Source organism: Alexandromys fortis, unplaced genomic scaffold, assembly GCF_014885135.2.
Source record: "Alexandromys fortis isolate MF-2015 unplaced genomic scaffold, M_Fortis_MF-2015_v1.1 scaffold_65, whole genome shotgun sequence".
Taxonomy (NCBI): Eukaryota; Metazoa; Chordata; class Mammalia; order Rodentia; family Cricetidae; genus Alexandromys; species Alexandromys fortis.
The window spans coordinates 3,871,170-3,895,246 of record NW_026067986.1 but is presented as its reverse complement, the minus strand read 5'-3'; the positions used below and the strand labels follow the sequence as shown (position 1 = coordinate 3,895,246).

The 24,077-nt window shown below is 42.5% G+C and overlaps 1 long non-coding RNA gene across 1 annotated transcript in view; it reads left to right on the top strand.

Moving 5' to 3' along the window:
- The first annotated feature begins 20,892 nt into the window (after positions 1 to 20,892).
- LOC126511883 (uncharacterized) overlaps positions 20,893 to 24,077 on the top strand; it is a 10,028-nt gene continuing 6,843 nt past the window's right edge. Inside the window, exons 1-2 of the long non-coding RNA XR_007594805.1 lie at positions 20,893 to 21,096; positions 22,970 to 23,046. This is a non-coding gene — a long non-coding RNA (uncharacterized lncRNA). The remainder of the gene's footprint in view (positions 21,097 to 22,969; positions 23,047 to 24,077) is intronic.

The window sequence follows — 24,077 nt, the reverse complement described above, 5'->3', positions numbered from 1 at the left end:
CATCAAAAACAAAATAAGGCTTTTCAAGCTGATTACCCTCCTCCGCCCCCGTAGCCCCGGTGCCACACAGTGAAAGGCGGCGCATCCCGAGCCTTGGGAACCAACACTCAACTCTGTCCATGCTACCTCTGGCAGCAAAAGGGGGGGGGCAAAGACATAGGATCTTTGGGGTGGCAGCTTGGTTTGCTTGTAGGGAGAGCTAGACTCCCCGAGAGGGAAGAGAAACCCGTGAGCAGAAAGTGTGACGTAACTGTGTGCGCTTTAACGCCGGTCCCATGCATGCACTGTTTAATCTCAAAATTCATATTTCTTGGGAATAATATAAGAAAGCCATGGGAATTTATAATAAAAGGATTTAAAAAAAAAAAAAAAACTCCTGATAGGAAATGTTTAAAGAGCTGAGGCCGCATACAGGATGGGGAAAAAGGAGAAATGCTGAACCAAAAAATAATTAGCTTTCCATTCGCATGGGCAAAATACTATTATAACATCCCCCTTGTTCCACAGATGCATACCTACCATGGCTAAAAATTACGATGCCAAAAATAGATTTTTGTCATGTCCAAAGCTTGGTTTAGCATAGTTTCATTACCCAGGATTGCTATGTATTTTATACGGCAGTATTCCTCTATTAAAAAAACAAATTTAACTGAAACCAGAGGTTTTTGTGGGCCGTGGCATACACAATAGAAACATGTTTAATGGAAATATCATTGAAGAGGTTTTAATATCAGATAAAAATAATGGAATTCAGGTATATCCCTAGTGGGAAAGAATGGACACAATCCTTATTGTTTGCCTTTTGTGTATATATATTTGCTTATGCATGTGTTCCCTCCAAACAATCCAAGCTTTGCAAAGGCCTGTGCTATATGAGAAACCTGGTCATTTTTTTATACCTAAGCCCCGGTAAAGAAAGTAATTGGAAGTGTTCCACAAGTATATTGAATTAATCTCTTAATTTACTTAGGTAACACTCTATAATTTAATTAAAGGCTTTCCCTAGATTTTGGAGCCTCTTGCCATGAAGTGTAAGATTTGTAATATTTAAAAATAACTTCCTAGCCAAGATAAATGATAATATTATACAGAGCTCTCAGTACTTGAAGATTTTGAAAAAGACCTGGCAACAGAATACGAGTTGAGAAAACTAGCTTCGCTAACGTCAAAGACGTTGTGTTAAAAAGAGTACCGCTAACATATGGTTGTGTTACCAGGGGACACTAACAGTGTATGGAACAAGCATGTTCTTGCTCTGAGAGGGAGAAGGCACACAGGGTGATGGGTTTGGGTTAAAGCGTATGCTCACATATTCCAGCAAAGCATTGAACTTGAAGTTTACGGAAGTGATGGTGAAGGATCCAGACTTGGGAACTTACCTCTAGTCTAACCGAGTTGAACTAAGTCAGGGATCCGCAGTACCCAAACAGGGGCAGGCAATAAATATTTCTTGCCACGTGAGTCATACTTTTTTTTTTTCTGCTGCTTTTTTTTTCTTTCTGCTGCTGAGAGGCCTGCTTCAGACAGAAGCCACGGCTGCTCTTGCACATCTACAAGCTTCATGGCTCAGCCCTTGCCTGCCGCCAGGGTTCTGCTTCAGAGCCTCTGAGACCTGAAAGCCATGGAGATTCCATGGAGCAAAGGGCAGAGCACACAGAAGGCGCACCCCGGTCTTCGGATCTGCTCTTTCGAACCTGAATTCAATGAGTCACACCACAAAGGCTCCAAGAACTCCTTCTGGAGACTCTTCGTGACTAATAACCATTTGTCCCCGAGGAGAGAGGAGCCAGCAGGGAGTCTTGCTGGGGAGGGATTAGCCTGATTTTTCAATCTGTTGTTTCTTTTCCTGCATCTTGTTGGTGGATCCCATGAGAGAGGCTTAGGCAAAAGGTACGTGCAGGTAGGCGCTTAAGTCTGCTAGCTCTTTTCTAGGATTTCCAACTTCTGTGTTCCTGGCTTATTCTAATGACTATTTAGAAGAATGGTGATGGATCTCTTATGCCCACATCTGCAAAGTCCCCCAAAAGCCAACAAGGAGACCGAGTCCTGTATGTAAAAGCAAAGAGCCTTTATTTTATGCAAGTTTACAAACTCAGTCTCTCCGCATGTTCAACGTATTGGAGTAAACGGAGGGCCCCCAAGCTCAGTTAGAGTGGGTTTTTATAGTAGTAAAGGTGGGGGTGAGGGGTTTCTGATGTTCAGGCCCCCTGATTGGGTGACTTTTGTCTAGGGGTGTCCTGGTGAGTGTGTGCTGGCAGGTGATCCTATCTACAGTGGTTAGGTATTTCCTTTGGATGGTCTGTTCTTGGGTGGTGCTCAGGTAATCTCAGTTTGTGGCCCTTCCTGCAACCAGGTATTACTTCAGGGTAAACTACTGAGACTCAGGCCTCCATTAAAGGTATCAATAGCTGAGTTCTACACTGGCAGGTGATAATGGTTGAAAGGAAAGAACTTCCTGTGGGTGGTCTGTTCCTCTTTAGCTTATCATGGCTGGCTACTACAGATCCTTCTCTTTCTTTTTCTTTCTTTCTTTCTTTCTTTCTTTCTTTCTTTCTTTTTCTTTTTTCTTCTTCTTCCTCTTCATGTAATTAATGTCAAGATGAATCTCTTCAAACAGTTAGTGGAGAGAATACAAAAGTAAGGATACAAGGTATCATGATTTGAAGAGGGCACGAGTTGTCTGCAGGACCCAGCCATGACAAACTCAACAGAGGCCTGAGTCTCTAGGTAATTCCTGGTTCCGATAAAGACCACAAACTGAGACCACCCAGGCACCACCCAGAAACAGACCATCCAAAAGAAATTTCTAACATCCTAATTGTTGTAGATAGGATCACCTGCCTGCACACTCCCATCGCTTTCCACCAGGACACCCCTAGACAAATGTCAGCCAATCAGGGGTCCTGAACCTTAGAAATCCCTCACCCCGCATCTTTGCTACTATAAGACGCCAACCCCAAATGAGCAGAGGAAGGAGCAAAACCCAACAAGCAGAGACGCCAAGTCTGGATGGAAGAACAAGAAGCTGAGCTAAGGAAGAACATGAAAATAACTCAGAGCTCCGGGATCAGAGGAGCTGGCCGCGCGCTGACAGGAAGTGGGGCTATTACCCACCCCACACGCCCCTCGCACCAGCCTGTCCCCCGTCCTTATCGGTAGCTCTCTAATCTAAGTGCCCCCTAGTTGACAGTGCTAAATGACACGTAAAACTAAATGACGAGCCTCACAAAAATATCTTATATCCGGGTTCACCACAGCACAACCACGATAGGCAGAAGGTACGTGACCCAAGTGGCCAGGAGTTGGCTTCGCGTATGAATCCGTTCTGAGTACGAAGAGCTAAGGGAAGCCGGCACCTAAACACCCACACAAATGCGCACAAACAGGAGGAAATTCTGACACATTCTACACGCTTGAACCCTAATGATATGCAAAGTGGGGGGAAAAAAAACCAGAGAGGACAAAATTGCAGGGTGAGGTACACAGAGTGTATTTATGAGACAAGAAAGCATTGTTGTCTAAGTAGGGACTGGAGAGAGAGCTGCAAGATTAGCATATGAAAGCAGCCAGTTAGCTGAGAGAGATTGGAGGCCCTTCCCCACCTGGGCTTCTTGCAGCCAGCACAGCAAGCAATGAGAAGCTCCAAAGATACACAGACCCTGGAGAAGCAGGTTCCATGTAAAAAACCTACAATACTTCCTGGGCCTCCCTTCTTCTACCTCACTGTCTGCTCCCGTTCTAGACAGTGTCTTTCTCTGTAAACCCTCCCTATTTCTACTACTGTGCTCTTGGTACAATTCTTGGAACCTGGAAAACTTCAGCAGGTAGATGCCGCTGGAGATTTCAACTCCATTCCTGGACCGGTAGTCGTGATACCAAAGGGACTGGGGAGGAGGGAAGAGTGAGTTATGACTTAAGTCAAAGTTTTAGTTCTACAAGTTGAGGAGAGATATGTAGATGGCAGATAGTGACAGTCGCATAACTAGGTGAATGTATTAAATGCCACTAAAAATTTACTACGAGATTTGAAAAATGGGTGAGGACCTCGGGGAGCATCATTTTTATACTGGCTACACATCCACTGTATGTGATCCCATCCTCAAGGTATTTCCACTGAGAAATCCAGTGATTCTTGACTTTAGAAAAGAAAACATATTAAAAAAGATACTTTTTGTAATTTTTAGGAATTTTTTTAATGGAAGAATCTTCCTTTTGATACTGCCAAGAAGCTAGTACTTTTTTGTTGTCGTTGTTGCCAAAATGACATTTTCTGGAGGAGTAATTAATAGAGAGCGTGCAGGAAAGGAAAAGGCACCAGGACAACGTGTCATGCGGAGCACAGTGTGCACAGGGAAAACTCCAAAAAAGAAAGAGGAAAAAATAGAACAAGGGCCGAAAACCAGAAGCTACGCAATAACCGTTGACTGCAAAAGTCCTTGAGTCTGCAGCAGCAGGCATAGCAACAAGGACTCTGAAACTCTCTCAAAAGAAGCCAAACAAGGCTCAGAGGCGACTGAAACGTAGAGTAGACCATAGCTACCCGTGACCTGAGGGCTGCAATAGCTAGAGGAGACCTGCGCTATAGCCAGATGCTCTGCTGTGAGCGTTGTCCAATCCAGATGCTCTGCTGTGAGCATTGTCCAATCCGGATGCTCAGCTGTGAGCACTGTCCAATCCTTGATGAATTAGGGTAGTCATCAATCTGATTACAGGGGAAGGCCAATTCAGGTACCCTTTCCGCTATTGCTAGGAGTCTTGTCTGGGGTTGTTCTTGTGGGTTCTTGGGAGTTTCCCTGGCACCAGGTTTCTCCCTAACCTCTTAATGACTCCCTCTATCAAGATATCTCTTTCATCATTCTCTCTCTCTCTGCATCACCCCCAACTCGACCATCCTAATCCCCTACATTCCCATCCCCTTCCCTCTACCCCCCACCTCCAGTTTACCCAGGATAACTCATCTATTTCCTCTTCCCAGGGAGATCCATGTATCCCTTTAAGGGTCCTCCTTGTTAGCTAGCTTCTCTGGGGATGAGAATTGTAGTCTGGTCATCCTTTGCTATCTAATGTCCATAGATTTAAACAGAGAAGTCTAAACAGAAGAATCTCGGATGGCCCAGGTACACTTAAAGAAGTGTTCGGCATCCCTTGCTGTCAGGGAAATGCAAATCAAAATTACTCTGAGATACCACCTTACACCTCTCAGAATGACTAAGATCAAAAATTGTAATGACAGCCTATGTTGGGGAGAATGTGGAGTAAGGGGAACACTCCTCCACTGCTGGTGGGAGTGCAAGCTTGGACAGCCACTTTGAAAATCAGTATGGTGGTTTCTCAGGAATTTGGAAATCAACCTAGCTCAAGACCCAATGATACCGCTCTTGGATAAATACCCAAAGGATGCTCAATCATACCACAAGGACATTCGTTCAACTTTTTGCATAGCAGCATCACTTGTAATAGCCAGAACCTGGAAACAACCTAGATGCCCCTCAGCTGAAGAATGGATAAAGAAAAGGTGGTACCTTGATACAGTGGAGTATTATTTCTCAGTGGAAGAAAACAATGACATCATGAAATTTGCAGGCAAATGGATGGAGCTCGGAAAAAAAAAAAATCATCCCGAGTGAGACAACCCAGACCCAGAAAGACAAGCACGGTATCTGCTCACTCATAAGGTGATAGTAGATTAAAGCAAAGGTTCTGTAACTTTTGATCTTTTCAAGCATGTAAGAAAGAAATACCAAGTCAAGAACTGTAGTAGAAGGGACTTGAAAAACTTGTTTAAATTTAGGTAGGAATGACCCATCATGCTTTAAGGTGTAAGCTTCAGACCAAACCTGAGATACTATCACATCAGGAAGCCTCACTTTCTAATAATATATATGCTTCTGGCCAAGTGACTTAACCTTTCTCGACCCTTCATCTGTGAAATGGGGTAATAGTATGTCAGTCCACAAGGGTTACTGGAAGAGAGACATTGACAGAGGATTTAGCACAGCACTAAGCATGTTGGAAATAGGATTTAGCACAGCACTAAGCATGTTGGAAATAGAACAGACATCCCTTTGGGCTGCTCAGCATCTATCCCTGCTACTTTTGGGTGGCCCATTTACCCATCCACTTTTGTCCATTGTCCTTTAAAATCTGAATCTTAGGAATAAAGCCAAGGCAATATCCTGCCGTTTTCCTCTCCTCTACTTACCATGGAAACCACTTCACCCCTGGCAGATGATTTATAGGCAGAAGTGTAAGGCTATACATTGCCTTTATGGAAATGTTTAACCCCAGAGTGTCTCCTCCAGTGGCTACTAGAGAGGGAGAAAGATAGTTCCAGAGGTTCCCAGAGTGGATTAATTACTTTGCAATCGCAATAGTATGCAGTCTCTCACAGTTATAACACTGTGCACAAAGTGTTTCAAGAGAAGTAAGGCTTCTCTGCCCTTTAATTTGATAAAAGGCTGGAGCTGGCTGATGGGATGGAATGCAATTTTTTACTATCTAAAAACTCAATAAGGATAATTAATTTGGGAGGAGGCTAATATTTCAATAAAGCTGAAATAAATGACCACTCTCAGCTCTCTTCTGTTAGAGGGTGTACTTAAAGTTGAGAAATGACTTGGCTAATAATTTCCCTTGAACATATCATGTTGAAGATGAGTTTAAATGCTGTCAGGTCTTTAGGGAGATGCTAATTCTTGCCCTTGGTAACTCCAGAACCCATCATATGTTTCCATTATATAAGTGACCCTCCAAAGACCCCCCAGCACATGCAATAAGCTATGTGATCTTAGGGCTGGAGGGTTTCTTTTTTTATGGCTCTTCTTTGAATAGTGTTGTTTTTTTTTTTTTTTTTTTGAATGGCTTTCATACCGCAAATACCTCATCCTTTCCTTCTTCCTCTGCGACCTGAACCTTTTCTTTCATAAGATGATTTCCCCAACTCCAGCTCTGGGAGAGGAGAAGTGGAACCGATATTCCTCAGTCTTGAATGGCAAGGTGTGAGGGCAAGACACAAGTCTGGTGGATTTAAATAAGATGACCTCTCATCTACTGGGGACATTCATAAAATCTGTCCCTGCTCTTAAGAGCACATGGGTGAGTGGCATCTTTTGATGTTGGGCAGCGTGTAAACTGTAAACTCCTCATGTAAACTGGGAGAAAGGGTAGCCACCCTACAACTAGAGGAACAACTAATCTAGAAGGTGGAAAGACAGCAGGGTAGAGCGGCGCCAAGACCTCGGTAGTGTCTTGGAGGGTCTGAAGTCATCTCCCTCAAGACTCTTTGTTAAGCGAGTTACAGAATTGCTCTCATATCTGATATATTTCGAGTCTGAGGTTTTTTTTTTTTTTTTCAGTTACTACCAGATAGCATTATCTGAACAGCTATCTACACGAGCCGGTCCTCTGAGTGGATGAAATATTGGGCGGAGAGGTTAAAAGTCGTGAGAAATCTGAGGGTGATGAGTCCCTTTGTTATTCTGATTGCAGTGATTGTCCCATGAAGAGCACATTTTATTACAAATTACAGACTGTAAGCTTCCAATGCATGTGTGTGGCTGATTAGCCAACAACAATATCTTCAGGATGATTTTCTCTGAGTCTAAGTTAGAGATTAATAATAACAGCTAGGACATGTACTTAGATATTAAATATTTCTAGAAATTTGTGGATCCAAGAAAAGAGGATATAATTTCAAAATTACTAAAACATCTACAATGGAAAACAACCTAATTGACTGTAGCTCAAGGGTTACCAAGAGATAAGCTTATTTTTATTTTCTTAAATGCTTGCAGAGGAAAATGAAGGTATGGTGTTATATTACTGGAAAATGGAATTAATAATTAATAATGCAAAAATAGGGAGAATGAATTAATAGAACCAAAAATATATAATAGGAAAGGTCAATCAAATAGTGGTTCCTTGAAATGATTAATGAGACATGCCCAGAATAAGTAATACATTCATTTACAGACAAACATAGATGAAATAATAATTTGCAAGACATCAGACATCAGAATGAATGACAGTGACTCCTCAGAAATGGAAAACTTATGACAAACACATGAGGGCCTCAAGCTTCCTCATCTTAGGTGTTTCCAGCTCTTGGCTGAGGGAAGAGGAACAAGGCAGAGTCCAGCCGGTTCTTTCATCTTGCAGAGAAACTGTTTGTTTCTCCCTGAGGATACAGAGCCGGGGATCCAAGCACACCACCCTACTGGAATTTGCACAGCAGAGCGCAGAACCCACAGAGCTACACAGAGCGCCTAGAATATGGTGTGAAAAAAAACGATCCAAGGGCAGAAAAGGGATATCGGCCATGCTCCCAAGTTTACAAAGTGGCAGAACTAGAGATCCCACCAGCCAATATGGAAACCCACAGTTCACCAGGGCATCCTTAAGTGGCCTGTTAGGGAACATGAGAAAAACCTGGCAAGGCATGGTTATATTTACTGCCTTGATTGTGCTGATGGTTTTATGGGTATATACTTATGCCAAAATTTACCGAGTTATATAATTTAAAACTGTGCAGTTTGTTGCCTGTCAAAATATATCAATAAAGCTGTTTTTAAAAATTCATGTATGGGACCAGCAAGTTGGTTCAGTAAGTAAAGGTGTTTGCCACCAAGCCTGGTGTCTGAATCCAACCCCTGGGACACACATTGTGGGAAGGGAGAACGAATTCTTCTCGAATCATCCTCTGTCTTCCACCAGAGAACTATGACTGCTGCCCCCTCCAAATAAATGACTGAATGAATAAATGTAAGTTTTCATTTTAAAGTAAAATAAAATAAAAGACAACTTTTAAAAGGTAAAGCTGATTCAGAAAAAAAAGCATACAATTCCTAACATGCTCTCAAAAAGCTAGTGAACAATTTTATAGCTGAAACTTGAAAAATAAATGAAATAAAAAGAAATAAATGTTCTCAAGAAGGAAGAGGAAAGTTCAGCCATCCTAATAAAAGTCAAGCAAAATTTAAAAGCTATCCCCCAAAAAAGAAGAACGTTGTTCCCAGAAAACCTTTTCGGTATATTTTAGCATTCAAGTGCAATAAATAAAAAAACACACAACATAACAGAACAGAATAAACATGCAGGTTCCATATTCAATGACAACGTGAAACACACTAATCTCAGTGAGAGGAAAAATCCAATGCTCACCAAAGAATTGTAATTATTCCAATAGATAACAGACTAAGCAGGCAAAGAATAATAAGACAATTTAAGGATCATAAGTTCAATAGTTACATATTTCCAGAGGATAAGGCCACTGAAATGCCCACTGTGAGATTGAAATACCCAGATAAAAATAAATCAAGCACAAAATGAAAAAATAATCCTCATCCATAAATATGAATGGGAAAATTCTAAACAATGAAGTCTACCAATGTTTTAACTATTTAAGCTTTTTTCTCTGAAACACAAGGTTGGTTTAATATTACAAATATATGTTCTGCCCTAATAGGTCAGGGGAAATCTATACTATTATTTTAACATTATGAATATATAGAATATATACACTATCCCAACAGTTTAGGGGAGCATATAATTGTATAGGTATATGGAGAACAATTTTAAATAAAATCTAATTTCCTATTCTGGAAATTCATTGTAAACTCTGTCTATGAGGGACTGGCTTAATCGTCTATATGCTTCTACAAACCATGTCTCGCAAACCACGCCGTTAATGGGAAGTCTCTTGAAGACCAGAAACAAGACGCAAATGCTATCATGGCATTTACTGCATCCTCTGTTTTACAACATAGTTGCTCGCAATGCTAAGCAGAGATAGGAGCCAGTGCGAGAAGATTCGAAACGGAAGATAAGCAGAAACAAAAGCAATGAGAAGAAAGAGCGGACAATGCAGTTTTCTGTGTAGATCTCTAGACAAACTTTTGGACTTAGAATTTTTTTAAAAAAATTTGCTGGTTCCAAAAATTCATATGTAAAAGTTGAATCACATTTCCAAGTAATAAAAACAAGTAGAAAAAAAAATATCTTTAAGGCTTTGTTTCCCATACCAAGATGACTAAGTGCCTAGCAAAAATTATTGGCAACAGATACAGAAGCTCCGTGTGGGAAGAGCGATTTTGTTGAAAGAACAAAAATCCAAATAAAAGGGAAACAATGCTTGTGGATAACAAAGCCCTCAATGTCACAAAAATAAAAGCACAGACTGGGTAAATTTTTAAGTAAATCTGTTCAGTCATCAGGGAAAAGGGAAACAAAATGGCAATGGAATGAAATTGAACCTCCCCCGTACTAGCAAAACAAGGAATCAGATAACGCTAAATATCGAAGACGACGTAGCAAAATGGGAATGGTCCCACAGTTTCGGTGCAGTGGCTTGGTATCACATGTCACAGCTGATCACGCACACAGGTAACCCAGTATTCCCATGCAGTGCAGCGTTTATACACGCTATCGACAAGATTAACAAAGATGCTCATAGCATCCTCTACAACTGCCAAGTAACGGACACTCAGCAGCCGCTGTGTCCCTCAAAAATACAATGGCTAGAGTCTTCTGTTCCTACACTAGGCTGCAGTGAAAACAAACTACCGTAGAGAAATCAGTGTTCAAGTTTGCTTTTGGTTGACCACTTTGGCTCAACCACAGTGGCTGGCACTGACCAAAGCCAGATTACAGTTTACCAAGGGAAGCCCAGGCAGAAATTTAGGCAGGAATTCAAGGCAGGAGCTTGAAGCAGAAACTACGGTGGAAACACTGCTTACTGGCTTGTTCCCAGGCTTGGGCTTAGCCACCTTCCATTACCTTCCTAAGCCCACCTGCCCAAGGATGACAAGGCCCAACCTGCGCTCGGCTCTCCTGCATCAACTAGCAATCAAGAAATGCGCGACAGACATGGACACAGGCCAAACCCACAGGGACAGCTCCTCACTCTTCCTGTGTGTCCTCTGTCTCCCACACCTTTTCCCGCATGTCAAGCTGAGAACCGAAACTACCTATGCCTTGAAGGAAAAGAGAAAAATACAAAACTACTGAACATTGCGAGAGACATATTTATGTTACTATCCTATCGTGCTTTGCTATAATAAAGCAAGCAACACAAAATGCACCTAAGAGGATAGAAGCGGCTGGACACAGAATGAGTTTTGCAAGCCATGGTTTTGCTCAGTTTCTAAGCCTTAGCGATAACACAAGGTTGCTCATTTTATTCTGTAAATCACACAGGAAGCAAAAGGTCAACGGAGATTGGAAATGATTGAGACCCTTCCAGCTGGTACGATTGATGTACAGGTTCACGTTTGTAATAGCATTCACGTCCCATTCAGAGGTCTCCAGAGAAGCCAAGGATAGCTACAGCAAAGCCACCCTGACTTGCCCAGCCTTGCCTGATCTTGGAAGCTTGGCAGCACTCGGCCTGCTGAGCAGCTGGATAAAAAGTCAAGAGACTTACCCTAACCAACATCCCTCTACCTGGGAAAATAGAGTCAACCAGACAGTAAGGAATAAACGCTCCTAAGAAAGGAATCCATCTGTAGTTAAAACAGGCTACTTCCTGAGGCACAGTTGTCTTTACAGGGGTGGGGAAGTGAGGGGATGGGGGAATAGGGAAGGGGTTAGGGGGATTTGTGCATATAAGTCGGACAGTGATGGACAACATTTGACATGTGTTGTCACCATAACCAGACAGATTCAATTTCAATAGCAGGAGAGGGAAAGAGGCCAGAGTGTAAGAAACAATATATATTCGGTTTGACACCAGGGAAATGCTCCAAATGTATATTCAGCTGTTACTGTTACCATTTTAAAATAAAACAAACCTTCCAGGGAGAATAAATATCACACGCACTTGGCACAGGCTGGGGCAATGAAAGCGTCTCTCCTGCCCTGCCGATTACTTTGTACTTGGCACAGGCTCAGGCAATGAAAGCATCTCTCCTGCCCTGCCGATTACTTTCGAGAGCTATTTTTGTGATTATATATAATCAGAACTGTACTTTATATCACATACCCTTTCTTCCTGATTTGATGAGTGTGAAATTCTTGATCTACAGACGAACATTTGGATCACAGTCGGCTTGCGAGTCAGACTGCATGGCAAAGCTGTTCCTAGTTTAAGGTAACTCGTTAGCTTTTAATTAAGCATCAAATGCAGCGCAAGCAGTGATATGAAGCCCAGTGCAGCTGATTATGTTGCTTCTGCAATAATTTGTGTTTCAAATTTTTGTGAAGCCTGATTTTTCTCCTACTTGTTTGACTCCAAAATCCCAACAGAGCCCATCTTCCCATTTCCCCAATCTTTCTTAGTAGAATTCACAAGCTAATTCCTAGAAAAGAGAGATAAATTGTCTCACTTTGTTGGTGGATGGTTTGGCGTTAACAACTGGGAGTGGGCCCCTGGGCCGCAGTGGCTCTTTAAGGCCACTAGGTATTGGAGACACATCATTCAATGGGGCTTGGATTTTGATGGCAGGCCTCCTTAGCCTTATCCACCAGGGAAAGGTGAGTGCACTATCCACCCGCCCTTTTCTGCAGCCCCACAACGCTATAGGGAGTCAAGTCAAAGCAGGAACTCAGTTTGCTACTGTGAGTGTCAGCTTTTATAGGTTAAGTGGCATTGTGTGATGTGGGGGTACCATCAGTCAATGAGAGACAGCCAAGCCCTCCCTCTGGCTGGAGGGGCATCTACCTAGATTTCTACCTAGATGTTGCTGTCTCATCCTCATTCGGTAGCTTTGAGACTGTCCTTCAAACTCGAGCCAGGCTTTACTCTGTCCTATAGGCCTTGAGGTATAGGCCCTGAGATAATTTTAGCCCGACATTTTGATCAGGGATGGCAACAATGGCTAAGCATTCATAAATGTCTTTAACTTATAGACAATTGAAAAAGGCTCACAGTTGGTTTGATGACATTCAGTGATAGTTTTTGTAAATTAATACAAAGGAAAGGAAAGTGTTTTTTCATGATTAATTTTTCCTTACTTAAAAGAAGCATATTTCAGCCGGGCAGTGGTGGCGCACGCCTTTAATCCCAGCACTCGGGAGACAGAGGCAAAGCGGATCTCTGTGAGTTCGAGACCAGCTTGGTCTACAAGAGCTAGTTCCAGGACAGGCTCCAAAACCATAGAGAAACCCTGTCTCGAAAAACCAAAAAAAAAAAAAAAAAAAAAAAAAAGAAGAAGAAGCATATTTCTTTCTTACAATGTTTCAAGATCAACTAACCATCATGACCTGTGACTAATATTTTGATGACGTAAACCAAAGAAATAATATTTATAATCAACTTACCCCAGAAATAGCAGACATCATATAATTAAGTCAAATGTTTTCTCCTCTCTCATTTAATTGAACTAGTATGTTTTGGCCAGGTATATTCTTGGAGAGGGGTCAGACAGTCTTCTGGAGGGAAATCTGCTATCTGTGAAGAATATTCTCAGAGACACAAATAAGGAACTTGCACATACACTCACAAATTATTGTGATAAAGAGACTGCAAACCAATAAACTATGAATATTAGCAAAGAGAATCAAGCCCACATTGGGAAGCAGCACATTATTGCAAAGCATAATCCAAGAATATGAATGTTTCCACAGCCGAGTACCAGTTATGAAAATGGCTGTATTAATAAAACCAAAGAGAAAAAAAATCAGGAAACTCCTTCCACAAATGCTGAACAGGCATTTGACGAAACTCAACAAACACCCTTTTATGTAAAAGAAGAAAGAAAAGGAGGGAGTTATACATACAGACAGACAGACAGACAGACTTCAGCCCAAATGGTAGCTTCTCAGTTAACGAGCAAACATTACTAACAGTAGGGAGACATAGATGACCACCTGTCAATCACTATGCAACACTGGAAACCAGAGCAGGCGCTAACACAGCTGTATCTTTACTAAAGATGGAAGAAGAAGAAGAAGAAGAAGAAGAAGAAGAAGAAGAAGAAGAAGAAGAAGAAGAAGAAGAAGAAGAAAAAAACCTATCCTTTCAGATAACGTGGTTATATAATTGGAAAACAAAAACTGGACGCACTAATAAAAAAATAAGAACATGGTAATGAAATAGGCTGTAAAATTAATATAAAAAGTCAACAGCGTCATATGAACAAAAATCAGACAGGAGAAACAATGTACACTTCTCAGGGAGTTTGTAGATGGTTTGTCAAATGGAATATAAATTCCACAGCCAAACAGAACCATTTAGAGATGAAGATGTTCAACTAGTTTATCACGACCCCAACGCAACGGAATTTAATTTTATCTTTGCCTTATTGGATGTTAAAATAATTACAAAGTTAAAGCATTTTTATTTTTTTTTGAAGAAAAACGTAACAAAATATTTATGAATACAAAACTGGTGAAGGTTCTTCACTTTCCAGAAAATGGATCATGTAATTAGATTACAATCAATAAAATCAACAACACAGAATAGGAAAAGTGACTAAATACACAAAGACAGACCAACAAATATACATATTATGTTCTGTCAAACATGAACTGCAAGATTCTAATCAAAATCAAATTCCAAGAATCACCGCCCACCACTCATCCAGGGCACTTAGTTCTCTCCTTTGCCAACCATAGAAAATTGGTTGAGAAAGGAGGTTTTTTCACCAAAGTGAGAAAGATTCATTTGAAGCCTTCTGATGACTTAACTTTGTAAAAACATTTTCAACTATTAAAAGGATCTCATTCTCTTATGATAAAGAAAATGATCTCTGTTAGGATCACTTAGACACCATTTTGTTTCCTATGATAGATGATTCTCTGTAAGCCTGCATCAGAGTGAGGAAATAAAAGCTTTCTAAGACAAAATTCAAGATCACCAATAGAGGATGTCAGATCAACTGGATCTCAAACTTAAATGTTGGTACCTAAAGTCAGGTCATCCCCAAGAGAATACATGCTGAGCCACCTGCCAAGACAACATTTTAGCCAATAAACCAAGTCTTTCACAGATTAACAACAAGAACATCAAAGCCTGAATTAACGCAAAAGTAAATGATCCTCTGAACACGATGCATCAATATCAGGTGCTGTGTATGGTAAATTTGCACCATAAAGCGAATGCAACTCAATGACAGCGCCCAACAATTTATAACAGGAAATGGATGACAAACCGACATTCACAGTGGAAGTATGCATAATGCTCAATGGTTTTATGAAGAAAAAAATGGTACATATAGCGACACAGTATGAGTTCTATACATACTGCAAAGCTAAATCAATCAAGCATGCATACAATATTTGTGAAAGAATAAAGGGGATGGGGAGAAAAGGCCAAGAACAAAGGCAGGAAATTATAGTCAACTTTTAACCAAAAGACCAAAGGAAACTCAGCCAGGAAAAGGGTGCTCTTGACCCACGTTACCCAGCTCCCTATGAGCCTATGTGTATAGGAATTAAATAAACAACACTTTACAACTTCCACAAAATCAACTCAGACTGACCCCTAAATGGTTATGATTCTGACCCTTCAGCTTTCTTCCAAAGACGGAAGCTCTCTCTGCAAATGGAGGTGATCTCTTGTTACGGCTGGGCAGCCCCTATGGCTCCTTGTGGTTTCAGGTAAACCAAGCCACACCGATGCCTAGTCCCAAAACCACACAGAAAAATGATTTAAAAATCTGCTTCCGGCCACATCAATTATGGCAAACGATGTGGAGCTGCTCTATCTATTGTACAACACCATGGACGCCTGAGAAGTCTCTGCAGGTCAGAAACACCCTTTGTGCCCTGGGACTGGACTGAATCACGGAGTCACGCCATGGCGGCTGGTGGTAGCAGAAAGCAAAAACCATTCTAATCAAGGATTGCTGAAGGATGGTCCACATCACCTCTTTCGACCAGTTCCTAACATTTATAACACAAACCTCAAAGTGGAATGCAATATTCCGAACCTCTAGACCCTCTCTATTTCTAATTCGTTTTCCCAGTGTGCACGACAGCAATACCCGTGTGAGCACACTGGACAGTGGTATTATAAGCATCATGTCCTCCAAGTCAAGGTTGGAGAGCCTCTCCCTCCCCAGAAAATCCCACACAGTGAGGATCAGAGTATAAGGGCCACTGCCACCCAGGTCATCACAAAGACCAACAGAACCACAGTCTGGCTCAGGGTCCGACTAAGTCCCAGCAGAAATGACAACACAGCAGACCTGCTCTGAGCACCCCACACTCACCATGGGGCCTGGCTTCTGGTCATCCCTGCAACTCCCTACAGCAGAGGGAAAGAATGATCCTGAAGAGAACCTGCAGGCTAGGATTCCTGTTGCTGAGGCGTGCCAGAGTGAGTCCCTCACTACTCAGGGCCACCCAGCTGGGCCTGAGACTACAACAATCAGCTAGGTGAAGGAATAAGGAAAGTTAAAGCATTTTTAAAGCATGTGTCTGAACACAGATGCTAATAAATTATCCTATGCTGAGCTATCTTGCCGACTTACCAGAACTGAAAGTTAAGCGGAAGATTTGTAAAGCACACCTCCCGTGTTTGTGTGAGGACTCTGACAAGGACATTGTTTTAAGCCATCGAAGGATTTAAAGCTTGAATAGGCTATTGGGAGGACTGCAGGTCGGACCTTAGTGGAGGCAGCGTGGCCTCGGAGCTGAAGAATGTGCCTTGTCTCTAGCCTCTTTTTACTTTTTACTCCCTGGCTTCCATGAGTTGAGCAACTTTCCTTGGCCATGTTCTTCCGTCACGACGTTTTGGCTCTGTCACAAACATAGGGGCAACAGAACCAGCGGGAAACGGAGGTTTTCACAGACTGGAAACCTGAAACCAGGAGCCCAAATACATCTTCCCTTTTAAATTGTTCCTGGGAGGCATTTCCACAGCAACGCAAAAGCGACACAAGCATCCGCTGGTGTCAGTGAAGAAAGAACCACCTCCTCTATGACCACCTTCTGTCCTGGGGCTGGTAAGGGTTGGGCTTGTTTGAGAGAGAAGGGGGGTAACTATATACAGTGTATATTAATCGAGATAAATGAGTTTGAATTTAAGTCGGGCTAGGACATTAACCTCAAAATGGGTCAACAGTGGAGGCTAGCTTGCTTCAGAAAGCGGAGCTTTGTTGTTTTTGTTGGCTATGCCTTCACATTGACTTCTCACAGGGGAGCTGAAAGCAGATTTCTCCCGCAAATTGGCGTCCTAGGGAGGGCCAGGTACTTTGAAAATTTCTAATTAGAAGTTAAAGGTTATATAAGCCCAGCTGTCGAACTGACTGCCTGATCTCAAAAGCCACACAGAATCGCCCCTCTTTCCTGCCATCCCACCCTTGGTCAAGGACTCAGCTAGAAACAAAAAATGTAAATGCTGGCTTCAAGCTGCGTGATCAATGGGGTCCGCAAACAATCCAGAGCTGGTTCTTAGCATGCAAGTCAGGTAATTCACAACTGCCCCTACCTATAGCTCCAGGAAGATCCAATCCCCCTGACCTCTGGGCATCTCTGCCTTCCTGAGCATGCATGTACCGCTCTCTCGCACACAAACACATACAATTAAAATAACAACACTGTCTTCAAAAGAAAAAAAAAGGCACTTGATGATTCCGCTGGGAACCATGGCAACAAGGCACACAGCAACAATCCAGTGAACTTTGCTTCTGCTCGGCAGTGATGTGGTCAGATGCCGGCTTAGACTGATTTTCTATCTGAAGGTAAATACAAATGAACAAACAACGGAGACCTTGACGTCATGTAAGGTGGGGTGCGGAGCTGAGTCATAAGCAGCAATTGCTTCTTAGTGATGTTGAAAGAGCTTCAGTATGGTTACCTCCGGAGGATTCCAGGCATAACATAAAATGTGGGCAGGAAAAGGTTTATCCCCGGGCATAGCCCTGCAAGGTTCAGAGTTTGTGTAGCCAAGAGCTTCTTTGAGGATCAAAGAAATGAAACCAATCCAACTCACGAATGGAATCACCAGCCCAAATAGAAACATTTACCAAGGGGTGGCTCCAGGGAAGGAATTCTGACCAGCCCTAAGTGGGCCGTGCAGCCTGAGGATCCCAGGTGGCCTGCAGAGTCGAAGAACAATGCACGCCATTGCACCTCTCTTCTCTATTGAAAACTAACCCAGCACGGCCTACCACGTCTTTAATCTCCCCCACGATGCCAGGCATTTGTAACTGGCGCAGAGAGCAAGTGGCTGGAATTTGGAACCCCCTGGTATTCTGTTCGACTTACCTCTTTCGTCATTTGGATTCCGTCAAAGGATACATTTACATCTAGGATAGGTTTCTCAAATGGAAGCACAGCTAAATGCTCCAGACAGCAGCCTCTGACTGTTCCTTTTGCTTGAAAATGCTCCCATTTCCCCCCCCCCCCCAGTCCTCAAAGATGCAGACCTAGCCGCTGTTATACTTGCAGTATATTCTTGTCTTCCCATTACGCTTATAGCTCTTTTTCCTAGAATGGAGATTAATGGTATATACTCTGTTCTGTAACTTGGCTTCCATCGCTAAATAATTTTAATTATTATCTTTGCATGCAAATCAACAAGAGGTTTAATTTTAAAAAAAAAATCCTATATCATAATCTCATTAAGTGCATCTAGCAAATAGTTATTCATTGGATTCCCCATTGATGGACATTTGGGTTGTTTCCAAGTTTTAGTAGAGGTCTTACTGCCACTAATATCTATGTACACTTATAGAGATGCATTACGTATGCATGCTGGGAGATAAAGCCTCAGAAATCGAACTGCCTTGCTAGATGCTATCTAGATAAGTGTAATAAATATTCCAAAAACCACTTCCCGAATGCTTGCCCCAGTGAACAGGAGTTCCGTGCTTTCTATGGGATTCTCTTTCTTCATTTCAACCAGAGAGCCTCCAACTGTATGCCTCTCCCTTCTACTTCCTGTGAGTCTCTCTAGCCAGCCTCTTGGCTCCTTCTCATCCATGTTCATTTCCTGTCTTCTGGTTTCTGGCTCCGCCCCTTGACCCACGGCTGAGCGTACTTAATCCCGTTCACAGTAAGCAGAAAGCTCCCTGGATTACAGCTGTGTGCTAGGGCTGAGTCACACCCCAACTAGAAACAGATATTTTCTAGGTAAATAACGCAATCTCGGAGCCCACGGTGTGATCAGATATCCGGCAACAAGGCTGTAGAGCTGGCCTTACTCAGTTTGGGGCTGGCTTTGGTCCAGCATTCCCCAGCATGCCCCAGTATGAAATGGTAATGCATCTTCTGTGCCACCGTATGTATTCCGCTTTTTGAGCTTGGTTTTACAGAGGGTTCCAGTGAAGAGATGTCCTTGAGTCTCAGAAGAGACTTTTGAGACAGTGTTAAACCTGTATAAGACTACGGAGACTTCTGAAGTTGGAATACATGCATTTTGCACCCAGATATGGCTACAAGACTATGGAGGCCAGCAAGTGGAAGACGGTGGTTTGACTGAGAATGGCCCCCATAGGCTCGTTTGTTTGAACACTTGGTTCCAGTGGAAGGAACTGTTCGGGAAGGATTAGGGGGTGTGGCTTCATTGGAGGAGCTTTGTCACTGGGAGTGTGCTCTGAGGTTTCAAAAGCCCATGACATTTCAGTGAGCTCTCTCTGCCTCAAGGTTATATGTCAAGATGTGAGCTCTTGGCTACTGCTCCAGTACCGTGCCTGCCTGCCTGCCTGCCTGCCTGCCTGCTACCGTGCTTCCTACCATGACGGTCACAGGATATGAACCATATCCCTCTGGAACCATAAGCTTCAAATGAAATGCTTTCTTTCATAAGTTGCCTTGGTCATGGTGTTTTCTCACAGCAATAGAAAAGTTATCAAAATACTGAGCTGGAACTCACTATGTATCTTGGCTAGCTTTGAACTGATTCCCCCCCTCCACACACACACACTTTCCCCTTCATTTTTAAGGCCATCCATATTCAATCTGGAAGCCTTTGCCTTGGTAGCAATTATCTAATGTTATCACTTTGCAAAAGCCCTCTCTCTAAAGTCCAGAGTGAATTACATCCCTACCCTCTTGACACCTCGGGATAGGTATTGCCTTCCGGCAGAGAATCCCTTACAGCACAGACGATTCCCAAACCATGGCAGCTTATTGCAAGTGATCAATACTCTACTACTGTACAAGCGCCCACACTTTGCAGACAAACTACTTCTTTAGGTGTGAAGTTTAATTACCTGGAGGCAGAAGAGTACTCCTTTTCAGATCGCAGAGAGGGGAAATACAAGACATCCTAATGTCCCCTTACTATTATTTGCTGGCTCATTCATCCGCACGTCTATGAATCCGCATTCATGCTTGCATTCATACAGTCATGCAATATTCAAGTCGGTGAGGTCCCGGGACGCTGTGCTCCTCATTCTGGCTGTGGCAGTGATGAGCGACAGCTCTGGCCTCATGGTCACAGTCAGTGTGGCACAGGGTTTGTGTGGGGGGATGGGGGTGAGGGGAGCAGGGATCAATCTCTACAACAGTGTACAGAAACCGGAGCTATGGAGTACAGACCTGACGGCAGCTCTGCAGAGACCAGGAATAGGACCCTGGCAAACATCATCACATCTGTTCATCCTGGAAGGAAGCGACCAAAGAGCTCACGGTGGGGTAGCCTAAAACACAGTCTTTGAGGAGGAGCAGAGAGTTGCATTTTGTCAATATTGTTTTCTTTTATTCTTGGGTTTTTAGTGAAAATTTGTAAGTATTAAAAAAAAGTCTCAAATCTATATTTGCTGAAGCAAAGGAAAATGGGAGAAGCAAGACTTTGATTCCGTTTACTAAAACAAGCGGGAAGGTATTTATCGGATTTGTCAGTTGGGACACTCTGAATTATGCCGTGTCCTGAAATCATCCCCTGCTTCCAACCAGGGTTCCTTTCATTTTCACACTGCCTGTCTATCTCCGGCCAGCAAGTTGCTGCACATCTCCTGGTTACCCCAGGACCCGCACGGATGACACAGGCCCATCTCAAAGCAAGCTTCCACGACTGTAGAAGCAGATAAAAGAACGTGTGAACCTCGGAGGAGTCTCTAAACTCAGGTTCAGAGGATATGGGCGGCCAGCAAGCTAACAACATTACTGTCTACCTCGTTTACATGCCTAGACCTGTGTGTGAGAGAGGGCGGGAGCTGGAGAGATGGATCAGTGGATACAAGAGAGCGGCTGCTTTTCCAGGAGACCCAGGTTTGATTCCCAGACCCCGCATGTTAGCTCACAACTGCCTCCAACTCCAGCCTCAGGGGATGAGACACTCTTTTCTGGCCTACACAGACGGTGTACAGGCATACATGCAGGCAAAACACCCATACATATAAAAATGAAGATAAATAAACCTTTAACTGAAGAGATAGAGGAGTGGGAAAAAAATAATTCATGCCACCCTTCCAGTGGAGTGGAGACAGGATTATAAATATCGTTTATGTTTGCTTTTCAGTATTTCTCAATTTTATTTTGCTTATATCATTTTTGCTTTAAAAATTATATTTTGCTGTGTAATAACTTGATGCACTGGAGAAACTTAGAGCTAAGGATGGCCTTCCTTCATATCCTCTCCCTGTCCCCAGGCCCTGGTCCTCTCCCAGGAGTAACCACTGGGGAAGATTCGCTGCACTCTTTCAAGAATATAGATGCACTCATAAACATAAATATAAATATTCATAAATTTCTCTTGTGAAAGAAGAGCAGCATATAAATTAATCAATATTCACATGACTTCAATAAAGTCATTTCTCATAAAGAATACATAACCCACCCACACCAGTTCAATGTCCTTCTAACTCCTCCACACAGTTTTCTTTACCGTTCTTTTAAGTTTTTCCAGACTTCTGCCGACTTACTCATCTTTTGTCACCAACTTTTCCCTTGGATCCTTCCCTCTGTATTTTGATTTCTCTGGGCCCCTGCCTGCATTAGTTCCTTTTTTTTCCCCCTTGCTGCGTCAAAACACCCAGCAAAAGAAACGTAAGGAAGGGTTTGCTTTTTGCTCACAGTTTGTGGGTGCAAAGTCATGATGGCGCCGCTTGGATGCAGTGGTGAAGGGGGAGAGATGGTTCCTGCTGGTGCTCAGGGCTTTCTCCTTTTTTATTTCATTCAGAACCCAGAACCACCAAGATTTAGGGTTGGCTTATTGACCTTAATGAACTCACAGACACGCCCAAAGGTTTGCCTCATTGGTAATTGTAGATTCTGTTATATTGGCAATAAATGTTAATGGTCACAGTGGCCTTGACTGGGAGCAAATAGCTCCAATCAGTGCTGCCTGCTCACGGCCCAGCTGCTCACCCTCTGGGAGAGGTGTATATACATGTGTATTGATTGACTTAGGGCCTTGGCTCCTTACTGAGAAAAGCCTGGAGTGATGATTCTCCTGGTGGTCTGTAGAAGTATATATGGTCTTGCAAAGCACAGTCGATATTGTTATCTTAATTTAGAAAGTAATAAAGGGACATAGTTGTTTTTACACTCCAAGTCATAAAAGTAGAGCTCCCAGACCAATCGCAGCATTGATTGCTAACGGGGAGAAAGTGGATGTGGTTGGTTAAAGAACTCCCCGCGACTCTGGTGACTTGTTCCTAGATCTAAAACTGTCCTGAAGCTGAAAATAACCTTTAAAAGTAATGCTTATGTATCTGACTCCTTGATGAGTTTATTCAGTGTCATAGGGGTCCCTTGTCAAAGGCAGTCTCTCAAGACTCTGTGTAGGAAATTCAAGTATCTAACCTTATGATAAACAGATAAATGATAGATAGATAGATAGATAGATAGATAGATAGATAGATAGATAGATAGATGATAGATAGATGATAGATAGATGATAGATAGATGATAGAGATGATAGATGATAGATAGATGATAGATAAATAGAGATGATAGATAGATAGATAGATAGATAGATAGATAGATAGATAGATAGATAGATAGAAGGCAGAAATAACTAGAAAAGCAATTTGAACTAGAACACATAGCAGTACAAGGAAATTGCAGTTGGGAGCTAGCAACATAGAAGAGTTCAGATCAAGAAGACAGGCTTCCATAACTTACTGTTATTTCTACCCAGTGACAGCCAAAAGAGATTCTGAACGCGACTGTAACGCCACTCCGTTCTGAATAGGAAAGATAACAGTGTTGGAACAGGTAAGATGACATTTTTCAAAGTACATTTCGTAGAAGAAGATTGGGTTCTGGGTGGAAAACAAAGTACTATGTTCAAATAGAGCTCGAGAAATACCCGAACGAAGTAAAACAGGGCCTCTTCCTTGAGGACTTTGGAAGAATCTTTGGCTTCTAAGAACACATTGAGTGAATATAACAGAAAGATGTATGCAATGCTCCTGACAGCCCCAGACTTCCTGGGCTGATGGAAGAGTTCTATGACCAGACAGGTACATGGCTGGTGAGTACTTCGTATAGTCAGTACATTTCAATAACCACAATGAGATGTTAGTGCACTAAAAACACCAACCGATGATTCCACAAAATAAGGCAGAAGTCGACTATCTCAAGGGCCAGTGACTGAAAGAAAATACAGTAGGGAAGATTTACATAAATCTCTCATCCTCAACCTTTTTGGTCTCGGGATTGCTTGAACATTTGATGTAAAAAAAATCATCAAGGACCCTGAAGAATATTTGTTCATGGGTTATAGCTGTTGATGTCTATTATGTTATTTGAGAGATTTTGAAATGATAACTCTTCATTCATTCATTTAAACATATTATCAGGCTGGGGAGATGGTTTAATGGGTAGAGCGCTTGCCGCGCAGGTGCGAGAACAAGATGGCAGATGCCTGGAACCAGCGTAAAGCCCAGTGCCGTAGTGCATACCTGTAATCTCTGCACATCCACGGAGAGATCAGAGATGGAGACAGAAGAATCCCCAGAAGCTTGGGGGTCACAGACCTGAACAACAAGAGCCTCCTACCTCAGACAACAGAGCAGACAAGGACTGATACCCGAGACTGCCCTCTGACCTTTGCCTGATGTTGTGCTATACACACTTGTGTATATACACACATTGTCTCCATGAGGCTTCTATTGCTGTGATAAAGACTGATGAGCAAAAGCAACCTGGGGAGGAAAGGGTTTACTTCCGCTTACACGTCCCAATCACAGATCATTGTGACAGGAAGTCAGGGCGGGAACTCAAGGCAAAAAAAAAAAAAAAAA